The sequence below is a fragment of the Muntiacus reevesi genome, chromosome 19 (genome assembly GCF_963930625.1).
Source record: "Muntiacus reevesi chromosome 19, mMunRee1.1, whole genome shotgun sequence".
Taxonomy (NCBI): domain Eukaryota; kingdom Metazoa; phylum Chordata; class Mammalia; order Artiodactyla; family Cervidae; genus Muntiacus; species Muntiacus reevesi.
Window position 1 is genome coordinate 59,820,662 of NC_089267.1, and position 27,593 is coordinate 59,848,254.

The window sequence follows — 27,593 nt, forward strand, 5'->3', positions numbered from 1 at the left end:
CCGGTCGCGGTCCCGGCCCGACCAGGGAGCCTGGGCGCTGGTGGTCCCGCTGTCGGTGATGGGCTGCTCTTTGGGGGGTGCGCGGGAGGATTTGGAGGGTCCACTCCGCTTCTAGGTCTTCGCTGATCTCGCCTCTTTAAGGTTTTTCTAAAGAGGGATACGTTGTTTCTGTGGGCTTGTGGTTGCCAGTTGTCACTTGAAAGAAGGGCAAGAGGGAAGAGAGAGGAGGTGGAAAGGAAAAGAGGTGAGAGGAGGGAGCGAGGGCAGCGCTGTGCTTTGGGGGCTGTGGGAGTGCTGACTTAAAAAAAATGCACAGCCTGAGAGTCGGCTGTCAAGGTTTTTTTTGTTTGTTTGTTTGGCTGTTAAGTTTTATTTGGGGCAAAAATAAGGACTGTAGCCTGGGAAATAGCACCTCAAATAGCTCTGAGAAACTGCTCCAAAGAGGTAGGGGGGAAGGAGAATATGTGATTGTGGTGAAGGGAGAGTACATGCAATCAAGTCCCTATTTTTTCCAGAAAATTTCTGCTGGTGTCTGGAAGCTTTCACAAGTCACAGGAAATAGTCGTCACTATGAAGGACTTAAGTGCTTTTCTAGATGTGAGGAAATACAAGAATTGGGCTCATAAAATCAGCTCCTGAAAATATCTATCTGAAGACCTGTCCTTCCAGTCCCCATCTCCCTACAACATCCCCCCTCCTCCAGCACAGAGCGCCTCATTTCTGCTCTCCACCCTGAACTCCTTTCAGGGGGTGTTGAAAGCCAGCAGCTGCAGCAGTACATGGTTTAATCCTTGTAGAGGTAGAGGGCAAGTGCCAGTTTGTGGTTGACAGGGCTCTCTCATGGTCATAAATCCGACTGTGCCTTGGAAGGCGTTTCCTGACCATTTCGTCCCACAGTGCTCCAAGGCTCGCTCCTGGATCGGGCAGAGATTTTGCTGATGGGCCGCCCAATGCGCTGCTACTGGGCTAGGTCTATCAGCAGTAGCCAAAGGGCTCTGGACCGCCTGCCTCTCTTAATCTGGTATGGTCCAGGAAAAATTCCCTCTTGTATCTTCTCATATCTAGAGTTACACTATTACAATCATTGATCACATAGTGTTAGTTGCTCAGTTGTGTCCGACTGTTTGAGACCCCATGTACTGTAGCCCACTAGGCTCCTCTGTCCGTGGAATTCTCCAGGCAAGAATACTGGAGTGGGTTGCCATTTCTTTCTCCAACTGACTGCATATAGAACTATAGATTTGATCAACTTCTTTAAATCGCCTAGTCATCATTATTTTCATTAAAGTTTCTGTCACACATTTGGTAATGCAAGAAACAGCAATCTTGTAAAACGGGCAAAGTACAATAACATAGCCAGCAGTGTCATTAAAGTTGTAAGTAAGAACTAAGCCGAGAACTTTCATTGAGTATAGTCCAATACAGTCTCTGGTTGTCTGACTCAGTTTATTCTGCACCAGTCTTTATTTTTCTGGGAAATTGTATATCCGCACAGTCCATAGCCTCCCAGCCCAATTTCCTAGCGTTACTAGGATGGTTATTCTTAGTATGATTTAATTGTTCTCAAGATAAAGGAAGGCCTTAAAACTTAAATGATGATAGCCTGGTGTCAGTCACATAAACCCATCCCATAATTGTGGGAGCTTTTATTCCTTAATTCCTTGGCTGAATTTTTGCTTGTTGCTCTGACTGAACTTGAGTAACTTTAGAGGAAAATTCATATTTATGGCCAGGATCAGAACAGGTATTACTAACTGGCCAAGTGAGAGAATTCTAGTAATACAAAAAGTAGCCTGAACAGGACTGAATTTCCTTTCTTCTTAAATAAAGTTCCTTAGGGCCAATTAGAGCCTTGGAATGGAGAAATCCATCAAAGTAGTCTAGAAGTATTAGACACAGATAATTGGCTGCAAACCCAACAATTGGGTTGATTTTTAAAATTAGCATAGAATCGTGTCTATCATAGAAAAACATCTGATTTATATGCAAAGATCTAAGAGGTCAAGATGGAGAAGGCAATGGCAACCCACTCCAGTACTCTTGCCTAGGAAACCCCACAGACGGAGGAGCCTGGTGGGCTGCAGTCCATGGGGTCGCTAAGAGTCGGACACGACTGGGCGACTTCACTTTCCCTTTTCACTGTCATGCATTGGAGAAGGAAATGGCAACCCGCTCCAGTGTTCTTGCCTGGAGAATCCCAGGGGTGGGGGAGCCTGGTGGGCTGCCGTCTATGGGGTCACACAGAGTCAGACACGACTGAAGCGACTTAGCAGCAGCAGCAGCAGCAGCAAGAAGTCAAGAAAATATTATAAATAATCTTATGATCAGGTCCAGCATCTTAGGTAAGCTGTCACTTCTGATGTCATCGTCTTCTCATGGTGTGGGTGTAGTTTCCTCTGTTTGAGCTTTGTTTTAAGGTGGGTTTGAGGTCAGCTTTCCTCTCTATAGACCAGTCTGATGTAGGGGCCTTTAGAAGTGGGAATTAATCCAAGTCAATTTCCCTTCAGAATCACTGTGCATGAGCTAGTTAAAAGCACCTGATAAAAGTCGTTCCATCCAGTTTGGCAACAATCCTTTATATTGTATCTTTTCTAATGTACATGATCCCCTGTTTGCAGGTCCTGGGGCATCTGATTTTCATTCAAAGATTACTGAGATAAGCTTCGGAAACAAAGCTTAGAGTGTCCTTTTAGTAATTCCATTACCTTTACGATAATATAGTGTAACAACAAGGAACTCTCTGGGAAATGAATCAGTAAGTGCAGACCTCCATGAACAAAACTGTAATTTAACATTTTTTGAAACATAATCTCTTTCTCTCTAAAACTACCCTAATTTCTACCAAATATGTCCACATTTTGTTGTTGTTGTTTAGTCGCTAAGTCACGTCTGACTCTTTTGCGACCCCGTGGCCTGTAGCCGGCCAGGCTCCTCTGCCATAGGATTTCCCAGGCAAGAATATGGAGTGGAGAGGGGCATCTTCCAGGATTATTGCTGCCAGTGCCTGATTCCCATGGCGAGCCACTGCTGAGCCACACCGCCACAGAAGACCCTCCAACACCAGCAAGGTCTCATTTCTCCCAAGCAATCCCTTTAGCTGCACACCACTGAGCAGGAGACATACTCTTTGATGATGTAAAGAGCCACAGTGAGGCTGGCTGGCTACCTCCTTTGAGGAAATCACATTGGACCATCCTATAAGAATGGAGCTCCTATAAGAAGATGATCTACAGCCTAGACCCAAATAATGAAAAAATACTGACTCACAAAGTAAACCTTCTGTACTTAGGTTTTTAAGACACACACAACTAAAACATTAAAACAGCAACAACAACAAACTGGAGTGTGTTGCCATTGCCTTCTCCAGGGGGTCTTCCCACCCACAGGTAGGACCCACGTCTCCTGCACGGGCAGGTGGCCTCTGTACCCCTGCGCCGCCTGGGAAGCCAGCTGTCACACCTGTGTGCTTCGTCGCTCAGTTGCATCTGACTCTCTTGCATCCCCACGGATGGTAGCCTGCCAGGCTTCTCTGTCCATGGGCTTTTTCCGGCAAGAATACTGGAATGGTATTTCTATTTCCTCCCTCCTCCAGAGGATCTTCCCAACCCAGTATTGAAGCTGCATCTCCAGTGTCTCCTGCATTGCAGGTGGATTCTTTACCTGATGAGCCATTGGGGAAGACCTAATTTGTTGCAAAATAAGTCTGGTCTCAAAAAACCATGACCTGATTATTTATGTAACTATAATTTATCATATAGGCTTTTTGCTTTGCCGAAACTTTTGGAAGGAGTCGCAGACTGAACTTAAAAAAAAACACACCAAAAACACACCTTTCAGGGCCGGGAGAGTCATGCCAAGGACTTAAGAGATCGAGGTGAATTCCTCCCTTAACAAGGTACCCAATATACCTTGAAATTTCTGACCTGCTAGTGAGGGAGCCCTCCTAATTTACGTGATAAAGCTGCTGGGAACCTGAGGGTTTCTAATCTCTGGAGGAGCAGACAGAGAAAAAGGATAAATGTTTCAATTCTGCTTACAAATGTATAATTTACCAAATTATTGTAAGCCATGATTAGTTGGAGGGGAAGGTTTTCCTTATACCTGGAAAACACAGATTCAACCCAACAGTTTTTCAGATGGAAACCATAAAAATTGTAATGATGTTCATCTGTTCACTGTCTTCTGTAACTAACTCTTTTTGTTAACAGCTTTATCAAGCTATCAGGTTTTTTCCCGTTAGGATTCTTTCATTTCTCACTCAGTTCAGCATTCTGGTCCTGAAGGTTAGAAACTTCAGAAGGTTCTTTCTGTTAATCTTAAAAAGGAAGTACTTTTGCAAAGGCCTCTGTGAAACCACAATGACAATTTAAAATCTGATGGCAATTCAATTGACAAAGTAACTTGGTCACTGCTGTGGCATACAACACTTGTACACAGTAACTAGAATTATGGCTGATAACATTTTACTCCATTTCAGAATTTTGAAAACTCCATATAATTTCTAGGATATCTACATTAGTAATATTTACTGTACAATATAACCTAAGTGGTCACATACAGTTGTGAGAGCTGGACCTTGAAGAAGGCAGAGCTCTGAAGAATTGATGCCTTTGAACTGTAGTGCTGAAGAAGACTCCTGATAGTCCCTTGGCCAGCAAGGAGATCAAACCAGTCAATCTTAAAGGGAAATCGACCCTGAATACTAGTTGGAAGGATTGATGCTAAAGTTGAAACTCCAGTATTTTGGTCATCTGATGGGAACAGCTGACTCACTGGAAAAGTCCCTGATGCTGGGAAAGATTGAGGGCAGATGGAAAAGAGGGTGTCAGGGGATGAGATGGTTGGATGGCATCACTGATGCAATGAACATTAACGTGGGCAAACTGGGAGGTGATGAGGGACAGAGAGGCCTGGTGTGCTGCAGTCGATGGGGTCACAAAGAGTTGGACACAACAGGGCAGCTGAACAACAACATAACCTAAGAAGATTTATTACTTAAATAAATACCTCCCACGTTATTTAATGTGCCAAAAACACCCAATTAGCTTAATATCTCTCTCTGGGATATTTCAGGGGCCCTTTGAAGCATCCCAAAGTTAACTAGAAGTCAAAGGACTTCATTAAATTTTGATTTAGAAAATTTTGTCAATAAATATCAGAAGAGTTTAGAACACTCAGTCAGATAGGATCATAGGTCACTGTGAAACAACATTTATTCACTTAGCTAAAGTACCAAAGTTTCCAAAGGCCAATTACAGAACAGATCACTTAAGAGGTAAATAAACTTAAAATCTGTTATCGAAGGCAGTTCAGCATCTTAAGAAAACTTGTACCATGCATGAAATTCTTTTCTTGGGGTCTGCTTTCTGCAAACCTTCTTCACTTTCTGTAGCTATCATTTAATTTGCCCATTCAGAAACAGTCATCTGTAAACCAGAACTACTTCCTTTTTCCTTAATAAAATGCAATTCCATTTACATGCCATCTTTACTGAGAATATGAATCCTACTTTCCTTAAGCAACCATCAACTGTCATTTATATTAGTATTCTGTAGATTGATGAACATAAATACCTGTGATATTAATTTAGATAATTTAGAAAAAATTTCTAAAAATATTTGCTTTCTTGTAGAGAACCTCTCATGATGGCACCAAACATATTCATTAGTATTCCAAAACATCTTTAGATTTTCTATAAGAGGGAACCAGTGTTTAGTATTAAATGTTTCAGTACCTTATCTTGTTTAGGAGTGACTAGCTATTCAATAAACTTTCTCTTATTCCATTATCTTATTCCATTTTTTTGTATCTCTTTACATTATCTTTTTACAATTCTTATCTTATTACGTTTTCTTTCCTTAAAAGTTTCTTCACATTGAGTTATTTTCCTTGCTGACAAATTTGCAACACATATAAGATCTTAGTTAGCTTATATTAAACCGAGGCACAATGAAAGTATTATACTGATTATTATATTGACGACTCTTAAGACATACATATATTTCAGACGGATACAATGAGAGACCTAACTTCATTTTCTAAACCTAGTCACGAGTCAGATATGACAATGTAAAACTCACTAGTTTGTAAATAGCAGTTGGAGTAAAAAAATTTTTTTAAAGGCTTCATACCCTTTTGTCCCCCTTTAGTTTCAAAAATTAGAGATGGTCTAGGTAAGTAATCCTGACAGCTCTGGTCTCAGGGATCAGGGAGCAGAAATCAGGTTCTTCAAATAGGACTCATTTCCTCAGGACTTATTACTGTTTTCTTTCAGGCTTAGCTTCTCTACTGGTTGGGAATTAAACCAGTTGGGGGTTGCTGAACCTTCAACAGGCATGGTGTACTTAATTGGTGCAGTTGAAGGTTCATACTTTTCATAGATACCTCCTTTTTTTCTTTTAATGATTTTGAAAAGTTGGTCAGCCAGTATAACAAGAGCATGTATGTATAACTCAGACCAACCTAGACTGTCTTTTGACTAAGTAGCCAAATCCTCATCTAAGCCTTCTTAAAAAACAGAATTAAGCAAAGGGTCATATTGGTGGTTAGAGAATGACTCAGATTTCAAGCCATAATATTGCTTAAATTTTTTCTTTTTTTTCCCCAAACCTTTCTTAATAGTCCAGAATTTATTTGTTTGATCTTTGCTTACACTGTTGAATCTCTGTCCAGTCTACAGTTTTTGGAAAAAGCTCTGGATTAAGTTCAAGTAGTTTTTGAGCTAATCCCTTGTATTCAGTGTGAGCCTCTGGAGTACGTGATTCAAAGTTCACTAAGGTGTTTCCATCCTTTTTTCTTTTTTCATGCCGTTGCTTTACTTTCAGAAACTAACAGTTGTTTTAACTGATGTACATCTGAAAACCTCGGCTCATAGGAGCAGATGATTAACTTGAATTTATTAGCAAATTCCAATGGATCCTGACTTGAATTGGGAAATTCCTCAACCGAGGCTCAAAGTTCTGCTCGAGTCCTGGTTGTATATGTAAGCACTGAGGATGGTTCACTTCTCCTTGGAATAATTTTCTCTTTAAGGTGACGATAACCACTTCTGAATTTTTAAATCCTCCTTTACTGGGGAAAGGGGAGCGGCAGGAGGAGGAAGAATTGGAAGAGAAAAAAGTGCTAGCATCTGGTCAAGTAATTCAGATAGAAGAAGATATGTAGTGGGAGGTTGTTTCCATCTCTGGCTACTGTGAATAATGCTGTTATGCATGTGCTGTACAAATATCTGTTCAAGCCTCTGCTTTCACCTCTTTTGGGTTTATGTCTGGAAGTAGAATTGCTGGGTTGTGCACGGAAGTTCTGAGTAAGTGAGTGAGTGAAGTCGCTCAGTCGTGTCCGACTCTTTGCGACCCCATGGACTATAGCCTACCAGGCTCCTCCATTCGTGAGATTGCCATTCCCTTCTCCAGGAGTTCTTCCCATCCCAGGGATCGAACCCAGTTCTCCTGCATTGCAGGCGGCTTCTGAGCCAGCAGGGAAGCCCATTCAGCAAATACTTAACTGAATATTTGACACATGTGACAGGTGTTAATGGGGCTCTGGGGCTAAAGGGGGCGACAGGACAGCTTGTCCTTAAAGCTCTTGCTGTTTAGCGTGCGCCCAAGTGTCCAGGTTGAACTGTGTCCCACCGACTCTGACCCCCAGGACCTCAGGGTGTGGCCTTATTAGGCAATCAGGGCTTCCCTGGTGGCTCAGGTGGTAAAGAATCTGTCTGAAATGCAGGAGATCCAGGTTTGATCCCAGGGTAGGGAAGATCCCCTGGAGAAGGGAATGGCAATCCGCTCTAGTATTCTTGCCTGGGAAATCCCATGCACAGAGGAGCCTGGTGGGCTACAGTCCATGGTGTCACAAAGAGTCCGACATGACCGAGCAATTGAACATGTGCACACACACGTGGTCGGTATGACTGGTGTACTTATAAAGGGAAATTTAGACACAGAATCAGATGCGCATAGAAGGGAGATGATATGAAGATCTTGAAAAGACAACAGGCCCTTAATGGAGTCATTTATGCTAAGCCCCAAATCACCAAACTAAGACTTTAGTTACAGTTTCAGCTCTCCCAGAAGTGGAATCTTACCCTAGTCAATCAAGAATCGCTTGACCAACATTAGTCAGGTAATCTGCCTGGCAGACCATTGCCATCTCCTCTAAGGAAAGTCATCTTGCAACAAACAATCTGCTCTTTTGCCTAGTACAACTTCTTTATTCCCACTCTAGTCGGCCCATAAAATCTCTAGCCTTGTATAACTGTTCAGGGAAACTTTCCATCTGCTAGATTGTTGATGCTGCTTGAATCTTGAATCATGAATCTTTGTACAGAGCCAATAAGATCTTTGATGTTTACTCAGTTAAATTTTGTTTTTCATAAAGACACACACAGGGAGAGTACCCCATCAACTTGAAGGCAAAGAGCAAAGTGATGCTTCCACAAGCCGAAGTATGCTGAAGATGGCCTGAAAACCACCGGAAGCTTCAAGAGAGGTCTGAAACAAAATCTTCCATCATGGCCCTCAGAGAGAACCAACCCTGCTGACACCTTGATCTCATTGTAGCCTCTAGGAAAGTTTGCCAGTACATGTCTGTTGCTTAAGCTGCTCAGCTGGCGACATGTTGTTACAGCGGCCCTGGGAAACTAATACGTGAAGGCAAAACAAAGCAATCACAAAACTGTGTGACATATCTATGGGGCATATATGTGATGCCTCGGAGGGTGGTGTGGGTGAGGTGGAAACCATGTCTTACTGGCCTTGAGGGCCCACGAAAGGGGTTTAGGTTTGCCCCTGGGTCACAAGCCAGGAGAAACTTGCCATCTGGCAGAAGACGTGAAGAAATTTTATTTTTATTTTTTCAAACTGCAGAAGAGGACATATTCTTCCCATCCTTAACTCTTCATCTTGTAGAATGCAGGCCTTCTCAACTGCAAGCAGCTAAGAGATGGAGCAAGCCCCAGAATCCTTGGCAGCATAGGAGGCTGTGAAGTACCCCTCAGAAGGCCTTACACTGGAGTGTACTGCCTGGTCCTGCTACCTCCCATCTGTGTCGCTCCAGGTGTCGCCGCAGTCACGAGGAACTGCTCTGGGAAGAAGACCATGGATGGGGTCATTTTGATTTCATGTACTTGATGAATTTCAGCTAGAAGGTCTGTGAATGAAATTATATCAGTTTGGTGAATTAAACTGGTTTTAATTCAGTTTAAAGCAATGATCCTCACTGCCCCCCACCCCCCCCACTCCTGGCAGAGTTTAAAAGTCAGGAAGGGAATTTAATTGGGGTCAATAAGAAGAAACCAAGGAGCTGATAAGAAGTTTGGGCTTGAGATCAAGCGCTTACAATCTTCCAAAGGCAAAAAGTCTAGATTCTGGGAAAGAACAGGGAGTTTCTGTTCTTTGTCAATGTGGTCATTTAAAAATAATGTTTCTTTTTCTAACAAAAATGTCGTTTCCAAATTTGGGGATTTTTGCATTGAAGGCCCTTTACATTTCAAAAGGTTTTTTAAAAAGCATTGCAATGAAACTAGAAAATCTGTGGATTTACCTTGATTTTTAAAGAATATGATTTTGTGTTTCATTCTGTAATGATATATGCAGTTATTACAGGGTTCAAAATTGGAAATCTGGGGCATGGCAAATATTTGGACTCTGCTTATTTAACTTATATGCAGAGTACATCATGAGAAACGCTGGGCTGGAGGAAGCACAAGCTGGAATCAGGATTGCCAGGAGAAATATCAATCATCTTAGATATGCAGATGACACCACCCTTATGGCAAAAAGTGAAGAAGAACTAAAGAGCCTCTTGATGAAAGTGAAAGAGGAGAGTGAAAAAGTTGGCTTAAAGCTCAACATTCAGAAAGCTAAGATCATGGCATCTGGTCCCATCACTTCATGGGAAATAGATGGGGAAACAGTGGAAACAGTGTCAGACTTTATTTTTGGGGACTCCAAAATCACTGCAGATGGTGATTGCAGCCATGAAATTAAAAGACGCTTACTCCTTGGAAGGAAAGTTATGACCAACCTAGATAGCATATTAAAAAGCAGAGACATTACTTTGCCAACAAAGGTCCACCTAGTCAAGGCTATGGTTTCTCCAGTGGTCATGTATGGATGTGAGAGTTGGACTGTGAAGAAAGCTAAGTGCCGAAGAATTGATTCTTTTGAACTGTGGTGTTGGAGAAGACCCTTGAGAATCCCTTGGACTGCAAGGAGATCCAACCAGTCCATCCTAAAGAAGATCAGTCCTGGCTGTTCATTGGAAAGACTGATGTTGAAGCTGAAAAAAACTCCAATACTTTGGCCACCTGATGTGAAGAGTTGACTCATTTGAAAAGACCCTGATGCTGGGAGGTATTGGGGGCAGGAGGAGAAGGGGATGACAGAGGATGAGATGGCTGGATGGCATCACCGACTCGATGGGCATGAGTTTGAGTAAACTCTGGGAGCTGGTGATGGACAGGGAGGCTTGGTGTGCTGTGATTCATGGGGTGGCAGAGTCGGACACGACTGAGCGACTGAACTGAACTGAACTGAGGCTCTTGGTCACTCCTGTGCAGCCTTCTTGCAGCAAGTGAGCCTGAGGCAGTCATTGCCCGCTCAGTGCTCTCTAGTGCCTGGATCCCTATCCTTGAACTTGCCTGAGGAAGTGCACCATGGAGAGGAGGAGGTGGAACCATTTGCCTTAGAGGCAGAAAATGCCCAACTCATGTCTCTTATTATTAATACCTTCTATTCCAACAAGGAAATTTTTCTTCTGGAGTTGATCAGATGCCTTGGACAAGATTTGCTATGAGAGCCTGACAGACCCTTCCAAATTGGACAGTGGTAAAGAGCTGAAAATTGACATCATCCCAAACCCCCAGGAGCATACTCCAACTCTGGTAGACACAGTCATTGGCATGACCAAAGCTGACCTTGTAAATAAGTTGGGAACCATTGCCAAGTCTGGTACTAAAGCATCTATGGAGGCTCTTCAGGCTGGTGTAGACATCTCCATGATTGGGTAATTTGGTGTGGGCTTCTACTCTGCCTGGCTTCCCTGGTGGCTCAGAAGTTAAAGCATCTGCCTGCAGTGCAGGAGACCTGGGTTCGACCCCTGAGTCAGGAAGATCCCCTGGGGAAGGAAATGGCAACCCATTCTAATATTCTTGCCTGGAGAATCCCATGGACGGAGGAGTCTGGTAGGCTACAGTCCATGGGGTAGCAAAGAGTCGGACACAACTGAGCGACTTCACTTTGAACTTTGAACTTCTACTCTGCCTACCTAGTGGCAGAGAAAGTGGTTGTGATAACAAAGCATAATGATGAGGAACAGTATGCCTGGGAGTCTTCTGCTGGGGGTTCCTTCACTGTCCGTGCTGACTATGGTGAGCCTATTGGCTGGAGTACCAAAGTGATTCTCCACCTGAAGGAAGACCAGACAGAGTACTTGAAAGATTGGTGGGTCAAAGAAGTGGTGAAGAAGCACTCACAGTTCATAGGCTATCCCATCAAACTCTTATCTGGAGAAAGAACGTGAGAAGGAAATCAGTGATGATGAGGCTGAAGAAGAGAAAGGCGAGAAAGAAGAGGAAGATAAATATGATGAAGAGAAGCCTAAGATTGAAGATGTGGGTTCAGATGAGGAGGATGATAGTGGCAAAGATAAGAAAAAGAAGACAAAGAAGATAAAGGAAAAGTATATTGATTAGGAAGAACTGAACAAGACCAAGCCCATTTGGACCAGAAACCCTGAAGACATCACCCAGGAGGAATATGGTGAGTTCTACAAGAGTTTTACCAATTACTAAGAAGATCACTTGACAGTAAAGCACTTCTCTGTAGAAGGTCAATTGGAATTCAGAGCACTGCTGTTCATCCCCTGTCAGGGTCCTTTTGACCTCTTTGAGAACAAAAAGGAAAAGAACAACACCAAACTGTGTGTCCGTCGTGTGTCCATCTGGACAGATATGATGAGTTGATTCCAGAATATCTCAACTTCATCCATGGGGTGGGTGACTCTGAAGACCTTCACCTGAACATCTTCAGAGAAATGCTCCAGCAGAGCAAAATTTTGAAGGTTATTCATAAGAACAGTGTTAAGAAGTGCCTTGAACTCTTTTCTGAGCTGGCAGAAGACAAGGAGAAATATAAGGAATTCTATGAGGCATTCTCTAAAATCCTGAAACTTGGAATCCATGAGGACTCCACTAACCGGCGATGCCTTTCTGAGCTGCTGTGCTATCACACCTCCCAGTCTGGAGATGAGATGACTTCTGTCCCAGAATACGTGTCTCATGTGAAGGAGACCCAGAAGTCCATCTGTTACATCACCGGTGAGAGCAAAGGGCAGGTTAACTCTGCTTTGGTGGCGCACGTGTGGAAGCATGGCTTTGAGGTGGTGTACATGATGGAGCCCATTGATGAGCACTGTGTGCAGCAGCTCACGGAGTTTGATGGGAAGAGTCTGGTCTCCATGACCAAGGAGGGCCTGGAACTGCCTGAGCACAAGGAGAAGAAGAAGAAGATGGAGGAGAGCAAGGCCAAGTTTGAGAACCTCTGCAAACTCATGAAAGAGATCTTGGTAAGAAGGTGGAGACGGCGACGATCTCCAACAGGAGATCGTGTCTTCACCCTGCTGCACTGTGGCGAGCATCTACAGCTGGACAGCCAACATGAAGTGCATCATGAAAGCTCAGGCCCTTTGGGACAGCTCGACCATGGACCACGTGATGGCCAAAAAGCACCTGGAGATCAGTGTTGACCACCCCATCATGGAGACCCTGCAGCAGAAGGCACGAGGCAGACATAAACGGCAAGGCCGTCAAGGACATGGTGGTGTGCTGTTTGAAACTGCACCACTCTCCTCTGGCTTCTCGCTTGAGCATCCCCAGACCCACCCCAACCATATCTACTGCATAATCAAGCTTGGCCTGGGCATTGATGTAGACGAGGTGATGGCAGAGAAGCCCAGTGCTGCTGTTCCTGATGAGAGTCCCTGCCTTGAGGGTGACGAGGATGCCTCTCACATGAAAGAAGTAGGTTAGGAGTTTTTACCTGCAGCCTGCTCCCTTTGTATAGCATCCCCATGGCTCCCCCAGCAGCAGCCCTAGTGGCCCTGGCCCACGTGGTTCCCTCTGCTGATGTCTAGTGGTTTTATTTCTGTCCTTCTGTCTAAGACAGGATATAAAGGCCTCAAGCAAGGCCTATCCCTATCCATGTTTGACATGGGGTTTGAAAATTGTGTGTTGTGTTTTTTTTTTGTTGTGAAATTAAAGTATTGGGAAAAACAAAACAAAACAGCGAGATAGCACTACATACCTCTTAGAAACGGCCGAGATCTAGAATGCTGCAAGAGCAAATGCTGGCAAGGGTGAGTAGCAACAGGAACTCTCATTCGTTGCTGGTGGGAATGCAAAATGGGATAGTCACTTTGGAAGACAGTATGGTAGTTTCTTAAAAAAATAAACATACTCTTACTATATAATCCAGCAATCTCTGTACTTGATAATTTACCCCAATGAGCTGAAAATTTATGTCCACACAAAAACCTGTACATGGATGTTTATAATAGCTTTATTCAGAATTGCCAAAACTTAGAAGCAACCAAGATGTTCTTCAGTAGGTGAATAGATAAACTGTGATACATTCAGACAATGAAACATTATTCTGCACTAAAAAGAAATGAGCTATGAAACCATGAAAAGTTGTGGAATTATGAAACCAACTTCATTCCATAACCAATGAAATGTTATTTAGCGCTAAAAAGAAATGAGTTATAAAACCTTACATGTACATCACTAAGTGAAAGATACTAATCCAAAAAGTCTGATACTATATGATTCCAACTGTATGATATTCTGGAAAAGGCAAAATTCTGGAGACAGGAAGAGGATCAGTGGTTGCCATGGGTTAGTGTAGAGGGAGGGATAAAGAGGTGAAGCACAGAGGATTTTTAGGGCAATGAAACTACTCTGTATGATACTATAATGGTGGATGTGCTATGCATTTGTGAAAATGCATAGGATGTACAACACCAAGAGTTAAACAATGCAGAGTGTGGACTTTGGGTGATAATTATGTGTCAGCGCAGGCTCACTGATTGTAACCGGTGTACCGCTCTGGTATAGGGTCTTGACAAGCGGGGAAGACTGTGTATGTGGAGCCTGAGAGCGTATGTGACATCTCTGCACTTTCTGCTCTGTTTTGCTGTGAACCTAAAACTGCTGTAAAAAATGTTTTTATGAGAAAGTTAGAAGGATGCCAGTCCTGCCCTCTGTTTCATCTCAGAAGCTTAGCTGAGAAAGCATATAATTTTTCAGTAGTATCCATGATGGTGACTGTAGAGATTTTAATGGAAAGATTTATTTCATTCATGTAAGTGTAACTAACTGGCAGGTAATGCAACTAAAGGATATTTTCCTCCCAAAGTCAAACAAGAATGGGGTTTCTTTTTCTCATAGAGAAAAGGAAACTTCTGCTTAGTTCAGGTGCTTTTAAATATTCCCTCTTCTGAGTGGTAGTGCCGCCATCTCCCCCGTTTCCATTTCCTGACAAAATCCTTTAAAAGATGTGGCAGTTCAGAGATCTGGTTCTAGTAATGGTCTTGCCTCTATAACTAAAGGAGGTGGTTCAGCTTCCCTGCTGGTTCAGCGATAAAGAATCCACCTGCCTATAATGTAGGAGATGTGGGTTTGATCCCTAGGTTAAAAAGCTCCCCTGAAGGAGGACATGGCTGCACACTCCAGCATGCTTGCCTGGAAAGTCCCATGGACAGAGAAGCCTGGTGGGCTACAGTCCATGGGTTCACAAAGAGCTGGACACGACTCAAGTGCCTGAGGAGGCATGCTAAAAAATGTCTTCAGGGTAACCTGAGGAGTCTCTGCCATCAGCACCGGTCTGCGTAGCAGGTGGGGACTGATGATGACCTGAGGAGGTCGCTTTTTCATGAAAGTAGCAGAACAAGTTGTATGATGAAGTGTGGCAAGAATTTTACCTGTGCAAAGAGTTTCTTTTCAGTCAAAAGTTGTGTTTGGCAATTCTTCTTTTCTTTCTTTTCTTAGAAAAGTCGTTTTGAAAAACTTGAGTCATCAGAATTCCTAAAACAGACTAAAAAAAGAGAAGGTTCTTTGATGGCACCAGCAAGCACACAGTGAATAAAACAAGGAGAAGCCCATTACCAGACATGTCCTGCAGGTGCAGGGGACCCGAGAGGTTGCCAGTTCTTCACTGATGTGCTTCAAATACCCCTGAGTGTGAAACACACTCTCCTGTTTCTTTGCACGTCTCGTAGTTGTTGTTTTTTTTTTTTCTTGTTGGTTACATACTGCTTTTAAAATGAAGTATTATGAAAACTCTAATAATCAGACCATCCCCTCCCTCCCCTCCCCCAAACCAGGGTTTGTTGTTGTCACTGTTTGGGATTGTGGGTGTCACTGTAGTTGCTGTTTGTTTTTTTAGTGACTTCCCTGGACTAGTTATAGAGTCAATATTCTTGGCTGTGTACAGCCACTGAAGTCTTTGCTCTGTTAGCCTGGTGAACAGCTAATGATTGGAGGTACATGTCCTTAAATTTCTTGAACCAGCGAGTCTCCCAGCCAGTAGGTTCCCAGTAGGAACCCCAAGGGGTCCTCTGTGCATTTCGGAACTTGCTTGCAGTGTTCTCACAGGCACTTCACAACCCCACCTTAGCCTTCATTCTCTTCTCATCCAGAATCTCGCAGCTAGTCAGAGGTGGAAAAATTAGGACCTTCTCAGGTCTTCCCTGGACATAGTCAGAGCCCGGTACATGCAGGTGGCTTTCTAGATTCCAAGGAGTAGGTTGAGCTTTTAAAAGCCCCCCAAAACTTCTTATTCACCAGATTTTTCTTTTAAAATGTTTTGTTCAACAGCCACTTATTTGCCCAACTCCTATTGCTATCATAGGCACCTGGGATGTTAATTGCCATGGATTTTTCTGAGGTTTTGTTGTTTGGTTTTATTCTTTTCTGCCAGTGAGGGTTTGTGATTTTTTAAAGTCTAAGTATAATTGACTTACAATATTATATTAGTTTCAGGTATATGAGTGACTTGATATTTTTTATGCATCATAAAAGGATCAGAAGTCTAGTTATCATCTATCATTATACAAAAGCAGTGTAATATTATTATTGGTTATATTCCCCATGCTATATATTAGACCCTTGTGACTTATTTATTTTATAAATAGAAGGTTGTACCTCTTAATCTCCACTACCTGTATCACTCCTGTTCCCATCCCTCTCCCTTCTGGAAATCACCTGTTTGTTCTCTGTATCTATGACTACTCTGTGTTACGCTTGTTCATTTGTTTTGTTTTTGAGACTCCACATATAAGTGAAATCATACTGTATTTGTCTTTGTCTGACTTATTTTGCTTAGCATAATACCCTAGATCCATTCATGTTGTCACAAATGGATGAGTAAAAAAAGAATGAAATTATTTTTTTTGGCTGAATAATATTCCATTGTATACAGATACCACATCTTCTTTATCCATTCATCTATTGATGAACACTTAGGTTGCTTCCATATCATGGCTGTATATATATATATATATATATATATATATTTTTTTTTTTTTTTTTTTTTTTTTTTGGTGCACTGAATGGTTTGCAAGATCTTAGTTCCCTAGCCAGGGATTGAACCTCAGCAGTGACAGCTTGGAGTCCTAACCACTGACCCACCAGGGAATGCCCTTCATGACTGTTGTTAATAGTACTAGAATGAACAGTGGGCACATATATCTTTTCAAATTAGTGTTTTTAGTTTTTGTCTTTGTTTTTTTTTGGCGGGGAAGTAAATGCCTGGAAGTGAAATTGCTGAGTAGTATGGTAGCTCTGTTTTCATTTCTTTGAGAAATCACTACTGTTTTCCATAGTGGCTATACCAATTTACATTCCCATCAACAGTGCGCATGCGTTCCCTTTCTCCACATCCTCACCAACACTTGATATTCGTGGGGTTTTTTTTTTTTTGATAATAGCCTTGGTAGGCAGGGTCAGGTCCCAACATAGTTCACCGTGGGCTCTTGAATTTTCTGGAGTTGGTGTTAACCTGCTGGTGGGTCGGGCTAGGGCTGAGTCCCAGGGAGGCTGGCTGAGGGGCCCAAAGTGTCTGGAGCTGCTGTTGGTCTGCTGGTGGGTTAGACCAGGGCCCGGGTTAGCTTAGGGCTGGTGCCAACCCACTGGTGGGTGTGGCGAGTCCTGGGGCTAGTGTTGGCCCAGGGGAGTGGAGCTGGATCCTGGGGCCTCTGGTGGGTGGGGCTGAGTCCCTAGCGGCTTGACGCTCAAGAGGGTCCTATGGTAGCCCCCTTGATGGTGGGTGGGGCCGTGTCCCCATCCAGTTAGCTGCTTGGCCTGGGCCTTCTCAGGACTGGTGTCCACCTAGCAGTGGGAGGGTCGGGGTTCTGGTTCTAACAAGCTATAGGGAGAAGTCCAGAGTGGGGCTTGCCAGCACAGTGTCCTCGTGCTAGAATGAACACCCCAAAACGGCTAGTGCCAGTGTTTATGTCCCTGGGAGGGAGGGTCCTCGTGGTCTCCTGCCTCTCCAGGAGGTGCCCAAGTTTAGCAAGTGGGTCTGACTCAGACTCCTTTACACAGCTTCTGTCCTGGGGCTCGGAGCGTGTGAAGTTTCGTGTGCATCCTTTAAGAGTGGAGTTGCTGTTCCCTTCTGCTCTCTGACTCTCCCGGTCTTCAAAGTCAAACGTTCTGGGAGCTCATCTTCCCTGTGTGGGACCCCGGATTAGGAAGCCTAGTTTGGGGCTTGGACCCTTTGTTCCTTGGGGAGAACCTTTGCAGTTGTGATTTTCCTCCTCTTCTCAGGTCTCCTGTGTGTGTGGGTCTTGACTACACTGGATCTCTGTCCTTCCTACCTGTCTCATTCTTCCTTCTTTAGATCTCAAGTTGTGGAAAAGCTTTTCTTCTAGTCTAGTCAACCAGTCATAAATCGTTAACTCTGGAAATAATCGTGATTTTGGTGTGCCTGTGGGGGAGGTGAGCTCAGTGCCTGCCAACCCCACCATCGTGGCCACCCAGAGATGGTTTTGGGCTGGTGTTGGGGTGGGGGCAAGGCTCTTCCACTGAGAATGTGCTGAGTTAGGTCAAGTAAAGACCAGCTCTGTGAGTGGGGGTTTCTGGGGAGCTACCAGATAAGTTACAGAGGGACAGTTCTTTCGGAATAGAGATTTCAGGGGAGTGTCAGATCTGTTCTGCCTCCCTCAGTGATTTCTAGGTTGCTGCTGATAGCAAGATTGTTACATTTCAAGATTACTGTGGGGATGGAAACAGGGCAAGTTAAAATTGCACATGATTTTCTTTTCCTATAGATATTGAGTCATTTTTCTTGAGGAGACAAGAAAAATTGTATTGTTACAAGCCTTTGCTTAATGTCCAGAATAATGAAAAAGTTAATTTTGACTCTTTTTGCCAGTATTTACTGTTTTTATAAAGAAATGAGTTTGAGAGGGTTTTCTTTTTTTTTTTTTTTCCCTTTTGGAAGTGCTTTTCCTGATTTTTTAAAAAACAATTATATTGAAACCTGTCCAGGAGAAAAACAGAAATTTTACACTTCACTGTGCCTTTCCTCACCCTCAAGCCTATTGTTCAATTTTAATCATAATAGCTATCTGAAAAAAGTCACATGATTTTCTGATCCTTCATCCAATCCCCTAACTCTTAAAAAAGAAAGGGGTTTGAAGTGTTAATGTCCCCTTAGGTTTGATAGTTAAGGATTTTAATAATCTTTCCATGACTTCAATTTGGATTTTAGGGAATTATTATGTATTACTTGTCTTAAAAAATTTTAAATGTAACTGCCTCTCCTTGATTTTACTAATATGTAACCATTGTACAGAGCAAGTTAATACACTTATCACTTCCTTTGATGGATGGGTGGCTTATATCCAAAGCTGAACAAGGAAAAAATCTTCTGAGTAATGAATTCTTATTCATTTCTTTTTAGCTATTTGAGTTATTTTTTAATGAAAAAAAAAATTGAGTTGAAAGCTCATGGAAAAGGAGCAGTCAATGTTAGACCAAACACTGGAGTACTGTAAATTCTTTTATGACTCTTACTTACTAAGTAAGCATTTTTCAGCTCTGAGTCTTCTTCTGAGTTTATTCCTCTTACTCTTTTTTTCCAGCCTCCTAGACTATAGAGATTGCCCTCAATCACACATCCATAGTGAGGAGTTTTATAGGAATGGTTCAGAGAGGGTGTGATCAGCTTGTGGACATTCTTCTGATGGGTTGGAGGTGAGGTAAGTAGAAGTCAGCATCATCAGTCTACAGTTTCCAGATGGTTTTGGGTCTACATGCTTGTCGGCAGCTTACCATTGTTAATCCTTAACTTCTCCCACCTGGAGGGTGTTTCAGTATCAGCAAAACAGCTCAGAAATATTGTTTTCTGTACTGATGGGAAACCAGGACCTTGCCTGAAGGCTGCACTATTATTTCTCTTGACTGTTTATTTTTGGTCTCCCATACTCTTCCTTCCCTACTTGAATCTCCTATAATCAAAGAATTGGGGAACTCAGAATAGTTTTGTGTCCAGGAGCTCCCCAGTGTCTTGCTTGGTATCAAGTTACATTTTTGACTTAATGTACCCTGATCATTTTTCCATATGAATACATAGAGATTTTACCTTAAAAAAAAAAACCCAAACAGCTGTTTAGTATTCCATACTATAAAAATATCCTTAAAAAAAACCCAAACAAAGAAAAAAATCTTTATTTACTTCTCTTAATAGATCCTTGGATGGTTTACAGTTTTTCAGTATTGCAGACAATGTTTATATCAACCTTAACAACCTATACATTACTATCCATGCATCTGGGTGAGAAAAGATTTTGGTTTTTAGTTAATTCAAAGTGCCACCCCTCAACATGTTGTATCAATTTTCACTTTTACCAACAATGTGGCGAGAACCATATACTCCCCTGTCTTAGTCAAAAGCTGAGTATTTCAGAAAATATTTTTCAGTTTTTTAATAAGAAAATAGTGTCTAATTATTATTGTGGTTTAATTTATATTTCTTTTTTTTTCCATTTGTGAATAATGTAGTGTTTCTTCTAATTGTTAGGGAGATTGGGCATCTTCTAGAAATTTATTGATATTTTGTGTGTTGTCTGAATGGACTTTGTACTTTATCTAGTATTGTTTATTAAATAACAGATTGAAAATATTTTTTTCACATATTGGTTCTTATCCTTGACTTCTGTTTCTGGTGTTTTTAGGCATGTAAAATTTTTACATTTTAATATAGTCTAGTGTATCTGATTTTCTATTTGGTTCTGGGTTTCATGTTATAAGTCAAGTTTTCTTGTAGTTTCTTCCAGAGTCTTAATAGTTTCATTTTTAATAATTATTCAAACTAGAATTTATTAGTCTAAGGAGTGAGGTAGGGATTCACTTTTGCTGTTTTCCCAAATGATTTGCCAGGTGACTCAATTCTATCATGAATAGTTTTACCTTTCCCCAATTTATAGATAATGCAACTTTTCTCAAAAGAAATTTCTATATGTGCTTTAGTCTTGATTATGTTTTATTGTTAAATCTTGACAAAGTTATCAGTTATTATTGCTACTAAAATGTAGTAGAACTACTAGTTCATTACCAAGTTGATACAGGTTTTGTGCAACCTGAAGTTTTAACAAAAAGGATACAAAGTTATGGAAATAAAATCAGTACAAAAAAGAAAAAGAGAAAAAAATCATCACAAATTACAGAGTTTTAAATGATCATAAATGCTGCAAACGTCATAATGTCTGGAAAAAGCAATATTTCTATTCATTGCCTCTGATCTTTCTATATTTCCCCTACTTTTTTGGCAGTGTCCTCTGATTATCTCTTCATGTCAAATGATTTTATAATTTTCTATAGGAAAAAATCATTTTTTTCCTATCATATTTAGATGAAATTTATTTTTTATGATTGAAACATTTTTATAATAGCCAGGACATGGAAGCAACCTAGATGCCCATCAGCAGATGAATGGATAAGGAAGCTGTGGTACATATACACCATGGAATATTACTCAGCCATTAAAAAGAATTCATTTGAATCAGTCCTAATGAGATGGATGAAACTGGAGCCCATTATACAGAGTGTAGTAAGCCAGAAAGATAAAGAACATTACAGTATACTAATACATATATATGGAATTTAGAAAGATGGTAACGATGGCCCTATTTGCAGGGCAGAAGAAGAGACGCAGAAGTACAGAACAGACTTTTGAACTCTGTGGGAGAAGGGGAGGGTGGGATGTTTTGAAAGAACAGCATGTATATTATCTGTGGTGAGACAGACCACCAGCCCAGGTGGGAGGCATGTGTCAAGTGCTCGGGCCTGGTGGGCTGGGAGGACCCAGAGGAGTCGGGTGGAAAGGGAGGTGGGATGGGGGACCGGGATGGGGAATGCGTCTAGCTCTATGGCTGATTCATATCAATGTATGACAAGACCCACTGAAAAATAAAAAATAAAAATAAAAAATAAATAAAAATTTAAAAAAAGGAAAAAATCATTTTTTCCTATCATATTTAGATGAAATTTATTTTTTATGATTGAAATATTTTTATAATTGAAGTTTATAATTTTTTAACATTTAAAATTTATTTTATTGAGGTAACACTGATTCATACTGTTACATTATTTAGGTTTCACATTTACAATATTATATTTCTAATTCTATATACACTACAACATGCTCATCGCCAAAAGTTTACTTTCATCCACATACGTTTTACCTCAGTTTTACCTTCACCTCCCCACTTTGGTAATCACTATGTGTTCTTTTTGTCTGTCTGTTTTCTTTATTGTTTATTTATTAGTTTTTTATATTCCACATTTGAGTGAAATCATACAGTATTTGTCTTTTACCATCTGACTTATTTCAGTTAGCATAATAACCTCAAGGTCCATATATGTTGCAAGTGGCAAGATTTCACCTTTTTATGGCTGAGTAGTATTCCACTGTATTTATTACCACATCTTCTTTACCCATTTATCCATTGACAGGTACTTATGTTGTTTCCATATCTTGGCTACTGTAAATAATGTTGCAATGAGCATAGGGCTGCATATATATTTTTTGGATTAGTGTTTCTGTATTCTCTGGATAAATATCCAGAAGTGGGTTAGCTGGATCAAATAGGGGTAGTTCTATTCTTATCCTTCTGAGGCATCTTCATAGTTCTGAAGTTTATAAATTTTTATAATTGAAATAAAATTTCTTTCAGCTTCATAGCTTGTCACTGGTAATGTCATGTAAATTGGAGGAAACTTCAAGTTTGACTCTCAATGTCCATCAACCTCTAGAAAATTTCTGGACCTGCAAGAGCTCAGGGCATGTTAAGTTTTTCATTTCAGTGACTAATCTTGTATCTTCTTCAAAACAGCAGCCCTAATCAATAAACTGATTGTTGATGTTGTCATAGTCACGCTGTACGTTTACATCCTGAACCTGGGGGAGCTGGTGTAACAGACAGCAGAAATATTCTCAGCAGCCACACCTATACAAAGGTGGCGACAATGAGTTTAACTATATACAAAATGACTGGATATCACATAAATATATCCATTAAACCTAAACTCAGTGAATCTGCAAGCCAGCATTCCCCTATCTGGTTTCCATTATGGCCCCTCTGGTACCATCCATCATAAGAGAAAGTATTATATAAAGGAAGTTGGAGTGGAAAGAGATAGAGATCTTAACCAAAGTTGGTTAAAATACATTACATTCCAAGTTTTTATAAGCACATATAACCACATGGGGGCTTCCCAGATATCACTAGTGGTAAAGAATTCGCCTGCCAGTCCAGGAGATGTAAGAGACGCGGGTTTGACCCCTGGGTTGGGAAGGTCCCCTGGAGGAGGGCACAGCAATCCACTCCAGTGTTCTTGCCTGGAGAGTCCCAGGAACAGAGGAGCCTGGGAAGCTACTGGGAAGTCTATGGGGTTGCAAAGAGTTGGAAATGACTGAAGTCACGCAGCATGCGTATTGATATGGATACATTGCTCCATTCTTCCCAGGGCCTTCAAAGTGGGCCAGGCAGGTGTGGGACCCTGAAGTTTATCAGCTTCATTGCAAATCTATCTCTGCACATTATTCTCCTTTTCCATAAAGCTTCAAGCTATTCTCAGTTGTTTATTTCTTCATAAAAGCTTTAGAATAATTGTATCCAGTTCACAAGAATCTTATTTGGTATTTTGGTTAGTGTATCAGTCAAAGGAGAGAAAGAAACCACACAATAAGGTGAACAGGGAATTTTTCATATAAATACCTGTTAACTACAACAGAGGATTGGAGTAAGAAGGAATTGGCTAGTAAGAAGTGAACAGAACTCTAAGGAACATAGAAATAGCAGATATAAGGAGCAGCCCCTCCTCCTGTGGCTGAGAGAGCTGCCCAAGGAAAAGGCCCCAGGCTGAAATCCAGAATGTTAGTCTTATGCAGAATGCTGGGTTTTGTTTTGATTCCTACTTTTTAAATTAAAAAACAGTTGATATTGGATTTTACAAATGTCTTTTCATCATATATTCAGGCAAAGAAATTGTATTTCTCCTTTGACCTTTAACCATGATGATTTGCTGATACTGAACTAATTTTGCATTGCTATTCTGACCTGTCCTTGGTCATGGGGTTATGGTCTTTTAAAATATTGTTTGATTTTATTTTCTAATACTTTATTTAGGATTTTTGTGTCAATAATTATGAGATAAAAATTAGGATATATATTTTCCAGTTATATTTTAGAATCAGTGTTACATGGTTTTGTAAAAATAATTAGAGTTTTCCACTTTTTCCCCTGGAAATGTTAACAAACATTTAAATATTTATTCCTAGAAGATTGGAAAGACTTCATCTGTAAAACTCTGTAGTCTCTGTGTCTTGGAGGATGTCTTCAGTTCAGTTCAGTTTAGTTCAGTTGCTCAGTCATGTCCTACTCTTTGCGACCCCATGAATCGCAGCACACCAGGCCTCCCTGTCCATCACCAACTCCCAGAGTTTACTCAAACTCATGCTCATCGAGTCGGTGATGCCATCCAGCCATCTCATCCTCTGTCATCCCCTTCTCTTCCTGCCTCCAGTCCCTCCCAGCATCAGGGTCTTTTCTAGTGAGTCAACTCTTCACATCAGGTGTCCAAAGTATTGGAATTTCAGCTTCAGCATCAGTCAGTCCTTCCAATGAACACCCAGGACTGATCTCTTTTAGGATGGACTAGTTGGATCTCCTTGCAGTCCAAGGGACTCTCAATAGTCTTCTCCAACACTACAGTTCAAAAGAATCAATTCTTCAGTGCTCAACTATCTTCACAGTCCAACTCTCACATCCATACATGACCACTGGAAAAATGATAGCCTTGACTAGACGGACCTTTGTTGGCAAAGTAATGGCTCTGCTTTTTAATATGCTGTCTAGGTGGGTCATAGCTTTCCTTCCAACGAGAAAGCATCTTTTAATTTCATGGCTGCAATCACCATCTGCAGTGATTTTGGAGCCCCCCCAAAATAAAGTCAGCCACTGTTTCCCCATCTATTTGCCATGAAGTGATAGGACCAGATGCCATGATCTTAGTTTTCTGAATGTTGAGCTTTAAGCCAACTTCTTCACTCTCCTCTTTCACTTTCATCAAAAGGCTTTTTAGTTCCTCTTCACTTTCTGTCATAAGGGTGGTGTCATATGCATATCTGAGGTTATTGATATTTCTCCCGGCAATCTTGATTCCAGCTTGTGCTTCTTCCAGCCCATCATTTCTCATGATGTACTCTGCATATAAGTTAAATAAGCAGGGTGGCAATATACAGCCTTGATGTACTCCTTTTCCTATTTGGAACCAGTCTGTTGTTCCATGTCCAGTTCTAACTGTTGCTTCCTGACCTGCATATAGGTTTCTCAAGAGGCAGGTCAGGTGGTCTGGTATTTCCATCTCTTTCAGAATTTTCCACAGTTTATTGTGATCCACACAGTCAAAGGCTTTGGCATAGTCAATAAAACAGAAATAGATGTTTTTCTGGAACTCTCTTGCTTTTTCAATGATCCAGCAGATGTTGGCAATTTGATCTGTGGTTCCTCTGCCTTTTCTAAAGCCAGCTTGAACATCTGGAAGTCCATGGTTCACGTATTGCTGAAACCTGGCTTGGAGAATTTTGAGCATTACTTTACTAGTGTGTGAGATGAGTGCAACTGTGCGGTAGTTCAAGCGTTCTTTGGCATTGCCTTTCTTTGGGATTGGAATGAAAACTGACCTTTTCCAGTCCTGTGGCCACTGCTGAGTTTTCCAAATTTTCTGGCATATTGAGTGCAGCACTTTCACAGCATCATCTTTCAGGATTTGAAATATCTCAGGCAATTTTAAAAACATATTCCAGGGTTAAAAGTATCTTTAGATATCCATCTTTTCTTGAGTTATTTTTGGTAATTTGTATCTTTCTCAAAAGTTATGAATTTCTTCTGAATTTCCAGACTTATTAATAAGAAGTTTAAATTACTTTACTCTTGGTAGTTTTTAAAATTTTCTTATTCTTTTTTCTCTTTTGATTGAAGTTTAGTTGATTTACGGCATCTTGTTAATTACTGCTGTACAGCAAAGTGCCTCCACTGTACCTCAGTTCAGTTCAGTTCAGTCGCTCAGTCATGTCTGACTCTTTGCGACCCCATGAACCGCAGCATGCCAGTCCATCAACAACTGCCGGAGTCCACCCAAACCCATGTCCACTGAGTCAGTGATGCCATCCAACCATCTCATCGTCTGTTGTCCCCTTCTCCTCTTGCCCTCAATCTTTCCCAGCATCAGGGTCTTTTCAAATGAGTCAGCTCCTCACATCAGGTGGCCAAAATATTGGAGCTTCAGCTTCAACATCAGTTCTTCTAATGAACACCCAGGACTAATCTCCTTTAGGATGGACTGGTTGGATCTCCTTGAAGTCCAAGGGACTCTCAAGAGTCTTCTCCAACACCACAGTTCAAAAGCAATTCTTTGGCAGTCAGCTTTCTTTATAGTCCAACTCTCACATCCATACATGACCACTGGAAAAACGATAGCCTTGACTAGACGGACCTTTGTTGGCAAAGTAATGTCTGTGCTTTTTAATATGCTGTCTAGGTTGGTCATAACTTTCCTCCCAAGGAGTAAGCATCTTTTAATTTCATGGCTGCAATCACCATCTGCAGTGATTTTGGAGCCCGCCCCCCAAAATAAAGTCTGACACTGTTTCCACTGTTTCCCCATCTATTTGCCATGAAGTGATGGGACCTGATGCCATGATCTTAGATACCATGATCTTAGTTTTCTGAATGTTGAGCTTTAAGCCAACATTTTCACTCTCCTCTTTCACTTTCATCAAGAGGCTACATTTTTTTCCATAGTCTTTTCCATTATAGTTTGTCACAGGATATTGAGTACAGCTCCTGGCGGGCTACAGTCCAAAGGGTTGCAGAGCTGGCCATGCCTGAGCGACTAAGCACAGACACACACAATCCGTGTGCTAGAAAGTACTTCCTCATTCTTTTTCTTTTTTCTAGGATTTCTTTTTCTTTTACTTTTTGGCTGTGGTGGCTCATCATTGCTGCTCGTGGGCTTTCTCCAGTTGCAGTTAAGCAGGGGCTGCTCTTTGTTATAGTGTGAGCTTCTCACTGTGGTGGCTTCTTCTGTCCTGAGCACAGGCTCTGGGGCATGCAAAGCCAGTAGTTGTAGCAGCTGGGCTCAGTAGTTGTGTCTCACAAGCTTAGTTGCTCTGAGGCATGTCTTTCTCATTCTTAATTTTGTGTATTTGTACATTTATTTTTTTGAGAATTTATTTTATTACATAGTTATACCCAAAATTGTGCTTCATTTTTCACTATATAATTTAAATTGAGAACATCTGTAAAATCAGTACATTGCATAAATCCTGAAAGAAATTCCACTAGCTATAAGCTATTTAAATATTACTTATATACAAAGTATTTAAAGGGGGGATAAAAGCTTATTTACAAAACAAAATTAGTCACAGATATAGAAAACTTATAGTTACTAGGGGACTTGAGGGAGAGGGATATGTTGGGAATCTGAGGCTGACATATATACACTGTGTATGTGTGTGTGTGTGTGTGTGTGCATGTGTGTGTGTGTGTGGGTGCACGCGCGCGCTGTGTGCTTACTTGCTCAGTCATGTCCTACTCTTTGTGACCCCATGGATTGTTCCCTACCAGGCTCCTCTGTCCATGGGGATTCTTCAAGCAAGAATACTGGAGTGGGTTGCCACGCCCTCCTCTAGGGGATCTTCCCATCCCAGGCTGCTACTGCTGCTGCCAAGTCGTTTCAGTTGTCTCCGACTCTGTGCGACCCCATAGAGGGCAGCCCACCAGGCTCCCCTGTCCCTGGGATTCTCCAGGCAAGAACACTGGAGTGGGTTGCCGTTTCCTTCTCCAATGCATGAAAATGAAAAGTGAAAGTGAAGTCTCAGTCGTGCCCAACTCTTTGCGACCCCATGTACTGCAGCCTACCAGGCTCCTCCATCCATGGGATTCTCCAGGCAAGAGTACTGGAGTGGGTTGCCATTGCCTTCTCCTCCCATCCCAGCGATTGAATGTATAACTCGTTCACTTTGCTATAC

At 41.6% G+C, this 27,593-nt stretch overlaps 1 long non-coding RNA gene and 1 pseudogene across 1 annotated transcript; both read left to right on the forward strand.

Moving 5' to 3' along the window:
• The first annotated feature begins 69 nt into the window (after nt 1-69).
• Nucleotides 70-27,244, forward strand: LOC136150628 (uncharacterized). The gene is made up of 3 exons (XR_010659915.1): nt 70-244; nt 19,141-19,257; nt 27,190-27,244. It is a non-coding gene; the product is annotated as an uncharacterized lncRNA (long non-coding RNA).
• On the forward strand, nt 10,748-13,311 carry LOC136150674 (heat shock protein HSP 90-beta-like; annotated as a pseudogene).
• Nucleotides 27,245-27,593: the final 349 nt, after the last annotated feature.